The sequence below is a fragment of the Pristiophorus japonicus genome, chromosome 3, assembly GCF_044704955.1.
Source record: "Pristiophorus japonicus isolate sPriJap1 chromosome 3, sPriJap1.hap1, whole genome shotgun sequence".
Taxonomy (NCBI): Eukaryota; Metazoa; Chordata; class Chondrichthyes; family Pristiophoridae; genus Pristiophorus; species Pristiophorus japonicus.
The window spans coordinates 27,281,903-27,295,050 of record NC_091979.1 but is presented as its reverse complement, the minus strand read 5'-3'; the positions used below and the strand labels follow the sequence as shown (position 1 = coordinate 27,295,050).

The 13,148-nt window shown below is 47.4% G+C and overlaps 1 pseudogene; it reads right to left on the bottom strand.

Annotated features, from left to right (window-relative positions):
* Positions 1 to 295: 295 nt before the first annotated feature.
* On the bottom strand, positions 296 to 536 carry LOC139260639 (U2 spliceosomal RNA; annotated as a pseudogene).
* Positions 537 to 13,148: the final 12,612 nt, after the last annotated feature.

Sequence of the window (13,148 nt, the reverse complement as noted above, 5' to 3'; positions counted from 1 at the left end):
ATAAACATTGGCAATCGGCCATTTTTTAAGGGACTAGAGGAAAAGTGAAGATTTGTCTCGTGGACCCCTGGAAAGGCTTGTGATTTAATTTTAGTGATTTTGTTTTTGTGTGTGAAGGAGTGCTTTTAGCAGCACTGTTGAATAAATCACCTGTTGAAATCAGTGAGTGCAGCTTTTCTTTTTTTTTTAATTCGTAGCCAATCTTTCCAATTCTTTGTCAAATCACAAACGCCAGAGGTCACCTTGCACACATCAGGGATCACTCTGCGCCAATGCTCTTAGCCAAAAGGCCTAGAGCCACTGCACCGTTCCTGGAAGTACTGCAATACCAGGTTCGTGCCATGGAGGTGGATGGGTCAGGCCCCCCACACACCTCCGTGGAGGTGGATGGGTCAAGCCACCCCACCCACCTCCTATTTCCAAAAAGCATAGGAGAACCACCTTCCTGATCCAGGGAGAACCACTTTGGGGTCATGGTTACTCCCCTGTCAGGTCAGTTACGCATGATCTTAGCCAAAAGGCCAAGCAGAACCGGTGCTACATTGGTGCATGCAAATTAAGGACTGTGTGTTTGGAGAAATAAGAGTGTCAATTCAACTTTGCAATGGTTCAACGTCCACCAAGAACAAAGAATTTCTTGCATGAGGAAGTGGAGATATTAGTCAACGTAATTGAGCAGAGATGGCAGGAGCGAGATACCAGCAACAGAGGTCGCATAAAAGTGCCACCAAAAGAAAGGAAGAAACGCTGGAACCAAGTTGCAGAAGATTACTGCGCAGTGGTGCATACCAGGAGATCTGGAAGCCAGTGTAAAAAGAAATGGCACAATCTTGGTCAAGTAGTTAGTGTAAGTAATATTTTCCATTTTTAATGTAATCGTAATTGTATGTCCCACCTTGCAGACTGACACACTCTGTAAAAAGTTATATTTTACTCTTTGCAGAAGAAATTGGCCCACAACAAAAGGGAAGCAACTCGAACAGAAGGAGGCACGCCCAATCTGCATCCACTGACACCCTTGGAACAAAGGGTAGCTGCTATGATGAGTCGGACATGGAGAAAAGCAATCGGTACAGCACAAGCTGGGCCCGCACGCGAGGAAGAGGGTAAGTCCTGAAAATGCATCATGGCCCTTTAAATCAACCTGCTGCCTAGCCTGCTATGTGTGAGAGTACTCATGCCACTCATTCGGCCTCCTCCCTTGCTGTTAAATATTTGACTGTTCTGATGTATTTTGCAGAATATGATGATGATGCTGCTGCTGCCAACCCTGAGGATCATGGGAACAAGAACCAGTACAACCAGATGCGGACGAATCAGACTGGATGATGGCAGCGATGACTGAAATGTCTGCAGGGGAGAGCTTCCAGATTAATGTTTATGAGCCCCCATCAAGGGGCATCAGAGTTTCAACCCCTAGCATAGGTTTTGGTTCCACCTTCCATGGTTTGGATTCCGATGTTGAGGGTCCCAGTGGTGCTGCTGGTATAATGCAGCATTCTACAGTCAGTGCACTACCGTCCCAGCCTGCGCCTCCCTCTCGCATAAGTTCTGGTTCCACCTTCTATGGTTTTGATTCCGACGTTGCGGGTCCCAGTGTTGCTGCTGATATCATGGAGCAGTTTACACCCATTCGTCCAACATCCCAGCCCACGGCTCGCACTCGAGTGCTGTCGTCTGGAACACCGAGCGTCCTACCGTTCCAGCCCGAGCCTCTCCCTCCAGTTCAGCCATCTGGAACACCGAGCGTCCCATCATCCCAGCCCGCACCTCTCTCTCTAGTTCTGCCGTCTGCAACACAGAGCGTCCCACCGTCCCAGCCCGAGCCTCTCCCTCTAGTTCTGCCGTCTGCAACACAGAGCGTCCCACCGTCCCAGCCCGCGCCTCCCAGTGTAGTGGTGCCATGAGGCAGACCCAGGCAGAGGAGAAGGAGATTGGAGACACGCTCTCCTGAGATGCAGCGTGCAACAGATGCGGCTCAGGTTGTGGCATTGGGTATGGAGATCAATGAGCTTACCCGATCACTCATCGGTGGCGTCAATGCAGTGGGTGAAGAGTTGACGGTCCTGACGGGAGAAATAGCAGTAATGACACGGGAACTTAGGGAGGGAATGTCCGAGGGAGTGCAATCGACGGCACAGGCCATCAGGGAGGGCATGCAAATTACGGCACAGGCCATCAGAGAGAGCATGCAAGTGTCAGCACAGGCCGTCAGGGAGGGCCTCGGTGAGGTAGCTGCTGCAATAATAAGGGCACACAGCCCGGCCAATCAAATGACACCCCCATGAAGAAGTGAACATTCACTGAGATGTGGATGAGACATGGTTGCAGCCTTTCTTTGCTGCTTTTGTTCTTGTTCTTGATGTAGCTGTGGTTGCGTTTTTCAAATTGAAATTGTTTTGTAAGTTTTGTAACTTTACAACTTATAAGTGATCTCAGGGGTTTTAAGTGATCTTATAGTGTAAATGCTCTCACATTCTGTAACCTATTTAATTTTGCATCTAAAAAGTGATCTTGAAGTTTAAGTGATCTTAAGAGTGTAAGATTTTTCACATTGAGATTGTTTTGTAACTTTTGTAACTTTACAAGTTTATAAGTGATCTTAAAGTCTTTAAGTGATCTTCAAGAGTCATATTAAAGTATAGTTTGATACAATAAATATATTATTACAGTGACATCTTTTCAATAAAATATTTTTTCATTAAAACTGTTTCATGTTCTATTAACAGAACACAACGTAGGAACAACTGCAAAGAATAAACATGTCCATGCGCAACAGTGGTTGCAGAGCCCTCAGGCATCAGTAGTTGAAGCGTTCACGGATGAGCTGCTGGCGCAAGGCTCGAGCAATCGTTAAAGGGGCACAATGGACGGCCCTCCTCCGACCTCGTGCTCCGGCATCAGGCACTTGCATGCTTTCCTGATCGTCGTCATCATCCACATCCTGCTGTTCCCTAATACTATCATCAGGCACTGGACCCTCACGTAGGTCTTCTGGTCCCACTACCAGCTCCTGCTGCCTCATGATGGCTAAGTTAATGGAGCATGCAGCACACAACAGTGAAGTGACCGACAATCTGAGGAGAGTATAGCAAGTGTCCTCCAGAATGGTCCAGGCATCGGAATCGCTGTTTCAATATGCCAATGGTCCTCTCAATGATGCTGCATGTCGCAATGTGCGCCATGTTGTATTGACGGTCAGCTTCTGTCCGTGTCACGCGTAGGGGCGTCATGAGCCAGGTGGTCAGGCCTTACCCTTTGTCTCCCAGTAGCCAGCTCTGCCCTTCTGGCTGCTGCTCAAACATGTCAGATAGAACGTTGTTGCGTAGGATGAACGCATCGTGGGTGCTGCCAGGCTATCTCGCATCGACTGACATGATGCGCTGCTTGTCGTCACACACGAGCTGCACATTGATACAGTGGAAACCTTTCCTATTTCGGTACTGCTCAGAATCCTCCACAGGTGCTCGCAAGGCTACGTGGATACAATCAATGCAGCCCTGTACCTTTGGGAAGCCGGCAATCCTAAAGAAGCCCACAGCCCCCTCATGGATCGCTTGTGCGGTCATTGGGAAATTGATGAAGTCATTCCTTCGCGCATAAAGTGCAGCCGTGACCTGCTAAACGCAGGCATGTATTGCACGTTGAGAGATGGCGCACACATTTCCAGTTGTAGCCTGAAACGATCCCGAGGCATAGAAAGAAAGTGCAGCTGTTACCTTCACTGCAACAGACAGGGCAGTTGGCGTTCTGCTTCTGGGCTGAAAATCTGCTCTCAGCATATCACAGATCTCAGTGACAACTTCTCTGCGGAAACACAGCCTTTTGACACAATCAGCCTCGCTCATGTCCAGGTACGGGAACCTGGCTCGATATTGTTGATGTGGGCAAGGTCTCCTGCCCATCAGCCTACAGGCTATGACGTTCCTGGTGTGGTGAGCTCTAATCAATTCTCTCCTATGCAGTGAATTGATGGCGAACCATTGCATAATACGTGGTGTTGACAATGCAGCACCCATTCTGCAAATTTAAGTTTCAAACTGGCTATCTGGCTGCCTCTCCCTGTCCCTGGCCTAAGGGCCTCAGTCTCCCTTGCAGCTCGAAGGCTGCTTGATTGCTGTGTCTTTGGCTGCCATCCAGTCACTGACGATGCCCCTATCCCGTGACCAAATGGCCTCAGTCCCCCTCACAGCTCGAATGCTGCTTGATTGCTGTGTCTTTGGCTGCCGTCGAGCCACTGATGCCGCCCCTATCGCGAGGCCAAATGGCCTTAGTCCCCTTCGCAGCTCGAAGGCTGCTGCTGCTTCACACAGGTAGGAACATGGAATGTTTAATCTTTGCTTTGTTTATAAATTTTTATTCAGTTTGGATCTTTATTTGTATAAGTATGACTGTTGAATGATTGTAGAATTTAATTACTTCCCTTCCACCCCCCCTCTCTCTCCGTCCCCCCCTCCCTCTGTTCCCGACACCTAATTTGTAACCTACGCCTGATTGGTAAAGTGCAGGCAAGGTTTTTTCGAGCGCACAAAAATCTTCACTTACTCCATTCTAAGTTAGTTTAGTGTAAGTTTTCACTGCCTAAACTTTGAAAAAAGGCATAAGTGGCTGGACACGCCCCCTTTTGAAAAGAAAATTCTGGTCCAAAGTGAAACTGTTCTAAATGACGAGAACTGGAGCAAACTAAATGCTGAGAATTGCAATTTCTAAGATACTCCATTCTAAACCAGTTGCTCCAAAAAAACAGGAGCAACTCAGGCCGAAACTTGGCCCCAATATGCTGTAAGTCTGTGAGCTTCCATTTGTCTCTTTCAGAACTGTCTTTTCATATAATCTCATTTTTTAACATTTATAAATATATATACAGAATCAATTTTGTCCGAGAGGCGGGAGTGCATGGTGTCGGGAGACCTATAAAAGGCCCAGCGGCAGCGAGAGGCGTACTTGTGCAGCTACAGGGAGAAGGCAAAAAAGAAGTAGAAAGAAACAGAAAGGTGACGTCACAGCCAAGGGGGTAAGTGATTGGCCGGTGATTGGTGAGTAGTTTTTCTTCTTTCTCTTCTACAACAGTGAGTAAACTTTAGCATTGTTGTTGCCTATCTAAGGGTTAAGTCATGGCAGGACAGCTCGGTCACGTGTTATGCTCCTCCTGTACCATGTGGGAACTCAGGGACGACGCCAGTGTCCCTGACGACTACGTGTGCGGGAAGTGTATCTGCCTCCAGCTCCTGACGGACCGCGTTGCTGGGTTGGAGCTGAGGGTGGATTCACTCTGGAGCATCCACGATGCTGAGAATGACGTGAGTAGCATGTGCAGCGAGTTGGTCGTACCGCAGATGAAAGGTCCACAGCCAGATAGGGAATGGAAGAGCAGCAGGAAGAAAGTGCAAGGAAGGTAGTGCAGAGGTCCCCTGTGGTCATCCCCCTGCAAAACAGATACACTGCTTTGAGTACTGTTGGGGGGGGATGACTCATCAAGGGAGGGCAGCAGCAGCCAAGTTCATGGCACCGTGGCTAGCTCTGCTGCACAGGAGGGCAGGAAAAAATGTGGGAGAGCAATAATGATAGGGGATTCAATGGTGAGGGGAATAGATAGGCGTTTCTGCGGCCGCAACCGAGACCGTATTATACTCAATTCCTTCATCAAAATCATTAATGTATATTGTAAAGAGCTGGGGTCCCAGCACTGAGTCCTGCGGCACTTCACTAGTCACTGCCTGCCATTCTGAAAAGGATCCATTTATCCCGACTCTCTGCTTCCTGCCTGCCAACCAGTTCTCTGTCCATGTCAGTAGATTACCCCCAATACCATGTGCTTTGATTTTGCACAACAATCTCTTGTGTGGGACCTTGTCAAAAGCCTTTTGAAAGTCCAAGTGCACCACATCCACTGGCTCTCCCTTGGCCACTCTACTAGTTACATCCTCAAAAAATTCCAGAAGATTTGTCAAGCATGATTTTCCTTTCATAAATCCATGCTGACTTGGACCGATCCTGTTTTCCAAATGCGCTGCTATTTCATCTTTAATAATTGATTCCAACATTTTCTGATGTCAGGCTAACTGGTCTATAATTACCCGTTTTCTCTCTCCCTCCTTTTTTAAAAAGTGGTGTTACATTAGCTACCCTCCAGTCCATAGGAACTGATCCAGAGATGATAGACTGTTGGAAAATGATCACCAATGCATCCACTATTTCTAGGGCCACTTCCTTAAGTACTCTGCAATGCAAACTATCAGGCCCCAGGGATTTATCGGCCTTCAATCCCATCAATTTCCCTAACACAATTTTGCACTTTATAAGGATATCCTTCAGGTCCTCCTTCTCACTAGACCCTCGGTCCCCTAGTACTTCCGGAATGTTATTTGTGTCTTCCTTCGTGAAAACAGAACCAAAGTATTTGTTTAACTGGTTCGTCATTTCTTTGTGCCCCATTATAAATTCACCTGAATCTGAGTGCAAGTAATCTTTTTCTCTTCACATATCTATAGAAGCTTTTGCACTCAGTTTTTATGTTCCCAGCAAACTTCCTCTCATACTCTATTTTCCTCCTCCTAATTAAACCCTTTGTCCTTCTCTGCTGTATTACAAATTCTCCCAGTCTTCAGGTTTGCTGCTTTTTCTGGCCAATTTATATGCCTCTTCCTTGGATTTAACACTATCCTTAATTTCCCTTGCTAGCCACGGTTGAGCCACCTTCCCCATTTTATTTTTACTCCAGACAGGGATGTACAATTGTTGAAGTTCATCCATGTGATCTTTAAATGTTTGCCATTGCCTATCCACCATAAACCCTTTAAGTATCACTTGCCAATTTATTCTAGCCAATTCATGTCTCATACCATTGACGTTACCTTTCCCGAAGTTCAGGACCCTAGTCTCTAAATTAACTGTGTCACTCTCCATCTTAATAAAGAATTCTACCATATTATGGTCACTCTTCCCCAAGTGGCCTCGCACAACAAGATTGTTAATTAGTCCTTTCTCATTACACATCACCCAGTCTCGGATGGCCAGCCCTTTCGTTGGTTCCTCGACATATTGGTCTAGAAAACCATTCCTAATTCACTCCATGAAATCCTCCTCCACCGCATTACTACCAGTTTGATTAGCCCAATCAATATGTAGATAAAAGTCACCCATGATAACTGCTGTACCTTTATTGCACGCATCCGTAATTTCTTGTTTGATGCTATCCCCATCCTCATTATTACTGTTTGGTGGTCTGTACACAACTCCCACTTGCATTTTAGAAAACATAGAAAACATAGAAAATAGGTGCAGGAGCAGGCCATTCAGCCATTCTAGCCTGCACTGCCATTCAATGAGTTCATGGCTGAACATGAAACTTCAGTACCCCCTTCCTGCTTTTCTGCCCTTTGGTATTCCATAGCTCCACCCATACAGATTCCACATCATCCAAGCTAATGTCCTTCCTTACTATTGCATTAATTTCCTCTTTAACCAGCAACGCCACCCCGCCTCCTTTTCCTTTCTGTCTATCCTTCCTAAATGTTGAATACCCAGCCTTGGTCATGTCTCCGTGATGCCAATTACATCATATCCGTTAACTGCTATCTGCACAGTTAATTCGTCCACCTTATTCCGAATACTCCTCGCATTGAGGCACAGAGCCATCAGGCTTGTCTTTTTAACACACTTTGACCCTTTAGAATTTTGCTGTAATGTGGCCCTTTTTGCTTTTTGCCTTGGGTTTCTCTGCCCTCCACTTTTACTTTTCTTCTTTCTATATTTTGCTTCTGCCCCCATTCTACTTCACTCTGTCTCCCTGCATAGGTTCCCATCCCCCTGCCATATTAGTTTAACCCCTCCCTAACAGCACTAGCAAACACTCCCCCTAGGACATTGGTTCCGGTCCTGCCCAGGTGCAGACCGTCCGGTTTGTACTGGTCCCACCTCCCCCAGAATGTCCCAGGAATTTGAATCCCTCCCTTCTGCACCACTCCTCGAACCACATATTCATCTGAGCTATCCTGCGATTCCTACTCTGACTGGCATGTGGCACTGGTAGCAATCCTGAGATTACTACTTTTTAATTTAGCTCCTAGCTCCCTAAATTCGTCTTGTAGGATCTCATCCCATTTTTTACCTATATCGTTGGTACCTGTATGCACCACGGCAACTGGCTGTTCACCCTCCCCCTTCAGAATGTCCTGCACCCGCTCCGAGACATCCTTGACCCTTGCACAATCGATGCAACATACCATCCTGGAGTTTCGGTTACAGCCGCAGGAACGTCTATCTATTCCCCTTAAATAGAATCCCTATCACTATAGCTTTCCCACTCTTTTTCCTCCCCTCCTGTGCGGCAGAGCCACTCACGGTGCCATGGACTTGGCTGCTGCTGCCCTCCCCTATTGAGTCACCCCCCTCAACAATACCCAAAGCGGTGTATCTGTTTTTCAGGGGGATGACCGCAGGGGACCCCTGAATTACCTTCCTTCCACTGCTCTTCCTGCTGGTCACCCATCTCCTATCTGGCTCTATACCCTTTACCTGCGGTAAGACCATTGTATTTCAGGGAATCAAGAACACTTAAATATACATAATAAATAATTTTTTTTTACCTTATAATGCAGTAAATGGAAGTTTGATGGAATTCTGTACCTTTTCATATTCTTTCAACTGACTCGCCACCACCGGACGTCTGCAAACGGGGTTTGAGGGCCAGAGCATTGGTTGGGAAACCATGGAATGTCCCACCAGCACTCAAACCACTAGTCAGGGAAGGGGCTGGCACCTCAATAGGCGGCACCTGCACCTCCTCCAAAACAGTGAGGGCTTCATCTATTCCCTCCCAATCCCCCTCACCCCCATTCTCTTGGTCTGGAAGGTGAGATTGGAAGCTGTTCTCCTCTTCAGGCTCGTCCTTATCTGAATCTGCTTCTGCATCGTCAGCATTGGCCTCAAGTTCTGCAAAATATAACAGAACAGACAAATGGTTAGCAGCAGAGGAAGGGACAGGGTGGGTGGCATGCATAGGCTCACATAGCCCAGGCAGCAGGCTGATTTGAAGGATGATGAATGATAACACATTACATCAACTGAAGCATTGCTGACGGAGACATCCCCATGAACCAAAGCATGGCTAGTACTCAAAATTTAGCAAAGCCAGGCTGTGGAATTTGCAGCACTTACCCTCTCCCTCGAGTGTGGGCCCAGCTTGTGCAGTGATGGTTGCTTTTCTCCAGGCAGAACCCATCAAAGCAGTGACCCTCTCTTCCAAGGGTGTCAGTGGGTGCAGATTTGCCGGGCCTCCTCCTGTTTGAGTTATTTCTCATTTGTTGTTTGCCACCTTCCTCTGCAAAGATAAAAATATAACTTTTTAGAGAGTGTGTCTTTCTGTTGGGTGGGACATATACAGATGGTCACATTTACAATTGCAATTCCATTGAAAAATGAAAATATTACTTACACTAACTACTTGACCAAGGTCCTGCCACTTTTTGCACTGGCCTCCAGACCTCGGGGTGGTCACCAGTGCACAGTAATCTTCTGCAAGTTGGTTCGAGCGTTTCTTCATTTCTTTGGGTGGAACTTTTAAGTGACCTCTGCTGGTGGCCATCTGGCCTCAATCACAGTAACTAGTGCCTCCATTTCATTCTGTAAGACATTCTTGGTCCTTGCGCCATGCTGCATCTTGTATTTCAGCTCCAATTTTTCCAATGAGAATTACAGTTCTCACTCAACGTTCTCACACACACAACTGACTCTTTAAAAATGGGCGATTGCAGACTGGGAGCTGTACTGCACATGCGCGCCCATCGCAATCACATCAAAAACATCCTTTTTTTTTGCGCATGCGCAGAAGGGGCGACATCGTCTCTTCAGCACTGACAATAGGCTCCACCCCCCCCCCCCCCCCCCCCCGAGGCTACAGGACAAGCTGCGTGGCGGCAATTTTGAAAAATACAATGGGGAAACTTGCCACATTTATTTTTGGAGTAGTTGTGGCCTAGAAAAACGGGCGTAACTCTGGCAATATGGCAAAAAAGCGGCTTTGGGCAAAATTAAGCCCTTTAGAAGGTGAGATCCAGACACGGTATATTTTGCTGATGGGCACGAGTTTGTGCAGAAGTCGGTGGGATCACTTGTCATGTGCAAAAACACCAGAATTTTGGACTGCGATCTACTCTTCTGAAAGACTCCAGTCTCAGGCGAACACAGACATCCAGAGCCCCAAATGATGACAGCACTCCCCAGGGTCTGCAATGTAGTTTATATCGGGCTAATATTTTAGTATCAAAGCAGTTCTTCGCTGAATGGAGGGTAATGACATTGATTTTGGAACAAATGTGATAAAACAGACTATTATGCAGTGACCGCGCTCAGTTTGATTCAGTGGTAACACTCTCAACATCTACGTCAGAAGGTTGTGAGTTCAAACCTCACGCTGGTGAGGTAGAGCTTGACTTTGTTGTAAAGCGGGTGATAGCGAGTTAGATTTATATCTCCCCCGATTCACTGCAATGGGAATAAAAATGGAGAGAGATATAAAATGGGCTGCCAACTTAAGCGCATCAGCTCGGCTGGAGCTTCAGTCCAGTACTGAAGCAGTGCTGCTGTTTGAATTAGCATATCTTCAGATGAGGTGTTAAGCCAAGAGTCTGTTCCAAGGGCTTAGGCAGTCAATGATCCTCTAATTTTTTTTGCAGGGGAGGGCGTGGTACGTGGTCCCTTTAACAGGCGGTGTGGCCTATTCAAATTTCCGCACATGCGCGGTTTATCCATTCATAAGCCAGTGTCCAGCCTGTGCGAGACCTTCGGGCAACAAAACACTGTCGGCAGTTAAAATCAACCGGCTGACGTGCATCAAATTTTACAGCACAGAAACAAGCCATTCGGCCGAACATGTCTATGCCGGTGTTTATGCTCCTCACGAGCCTCCTCCCACCTTATTTTATCTCACCCTACCAACATACACCTCTATTCCTTTCTCCCTCATGTACTTATTTAGCTTCCCCTTCAATGCATCTACGCCATTCACCTCAACCACTCCCTGTGGCAGCGAGTCCCACATTCTCACCACTCTCTGGGTAAAGAAGCTTCTCCTGAATTCCTTATTAGGACCGAGATGAGGAGAAACTTCTTCACTCAGAGAGTTGTGGGCATGTGGAATTCTCTACCGCAGAAAGTTGTTGAGGCCAGTTCGTTAGATACATTCAAAAGGGAGTTAGATGTGGCCCTTACGGCTAAAGGGATCAAGGGGTATGGAGAGAAAGCAGGAATGGGGTACTGAAGTTGCATGATCAGCCATCATCTTATTGAATGGTGGTGCAGGCTCGAAGGGCCGAATGGCCTTCTCCTGCACCTATTTTCTATGTTTCTACTGACATATCTTATATTTATGGCACCTAGTTTTGGACTCTCTCACAAGTGGAAACATTCTCTCTGCGTCTCCCCTTTTGAACCCCTTCATAATTTTAAAGGCCTCTAGCAGGTTGACCCTCAGCCTTCTCTTTTCTAAAGGGAAGAGCCCCGGCCTGTTCACTCTTTCCTGACAGCTGTACTCGCTCAGTTCTGGTATCACCCATGTCAATCTTTTCGGCACTTTCTCCAGTGCTTCTACATTCTTTTTGTAATGTGGAGACCAGAACTGAGCACACTATTCCCAGTGTGGTCCAACCATGGTTCTATACATGTTTAACATAACTTCTCTGCTCTCCCGCTATTGTCCCGTCTGGAACCCGTCTCCTTCCATTTTAACCTGCTCTTCCGAGGCACCCGCCTGAAGCTGGCAGGGCCCTTCTTCTTTGAGGGTGGCGATCGGGGTCCCACCACGTCATCGTGTCCCGACTGCGATTTTAACTAAGACATGAGTGGGGAAGGCACTGCGGCGATTAGAGACCGAAGCTCCGACTATAAATTCTGGGTTGACATCCATATACTTTCCCCGCTCCCCAACCCCATCTCATCTCATAGCCAATCCCTTGAAACGAGGATGACTTGCTTCCATGCCAAAAAGGGATGAGTTCACAGGTGTTTCAATGAAGGACCTAATATTCCAGGTCCCAAACTACATGTCGAAGGGTGGAAGATGCCTGTGCGTGGATTTTTTTAACGTGGGGTGGCCGTTGCACACCAGCCACCACACGGGCTTGACAGAGCTAGGTCTTGGTCCAGTGGTACAGATTACCCAAGATGACTGGCGACCAGCTCTGCTGCACGGGCTTAGCGCGCACACATATCGCAGTGTGGGCTGGCCCGTGCTGCCCCTGGGCCAGAGCCTCTTCTGGGCCCCAAACTCACGCCTCTCCCGTGCCGCAGTCACTTCCCTCTACATTCTCTCGCCACTCCTTCGCCCCGACCTCGCCGCTCCTGCTGTATCTGGCCACACTCCAATCACCGACCTGGACCTTGATGATGTCCCTCTTCGCTGCGGTCACCCTCCTGCACCAGCTCGCACTGAACCTTGAAGTGGTACGCAACCCCATCATATGCATTATGGAAGCCCATAAAACCTCTCCCGTTGTACAGGACAAAGCACCGGCCAGCTATAGAAGGAGTGTTCACGTCTCAGGCCATCAGAGTGGTAATCAACCTGCGAATCCTTCCACAACCTCACCACAAGGGAATTAACTCTCTATTCTGGTAACTTGCTTGTACATCTTTCCAGTGCTTCAATATCTGTTGTTCCTTCCATGCTGGCTATTTTTTTTATTATTTTGTCCATCTCTACATGTTTCTGTCTGATCTTTTAGCAATAATTATAATATCTTTCCAGCCAATGACACTAAGCTAACTGGTCTATATTTCTCTGGATTACATTTGCTGTTCACCAGTCCACTGGCTCTTTGCTCTATTGACCTTTTATATATGGATGCTAGTACCTCCACTATCTCCTCCCTAGTTCCTTTGAGTATCCATGGGTTCAAGCCATCTGGACCTGTGGTCTTGACCTCCTTAAATTTGGTTAGTTGGTCCCACCGTTGTGAAGAGCTCATGGGCTACATTGTTCTAAGATTGAGACCATCCATTCAGCTGCCTCTGCTACTTCCCTTCCTTCCCCAAGCCCACCAGGCCAAACTTCCTCTAAGGATTTCCTACCTGTCCTAGCCCTGACTTCAAATCTTTCTCCAGTTTCTCTCTGATCTCCCCTCATGACCTCTCTGAGCTCATCTTGTCCA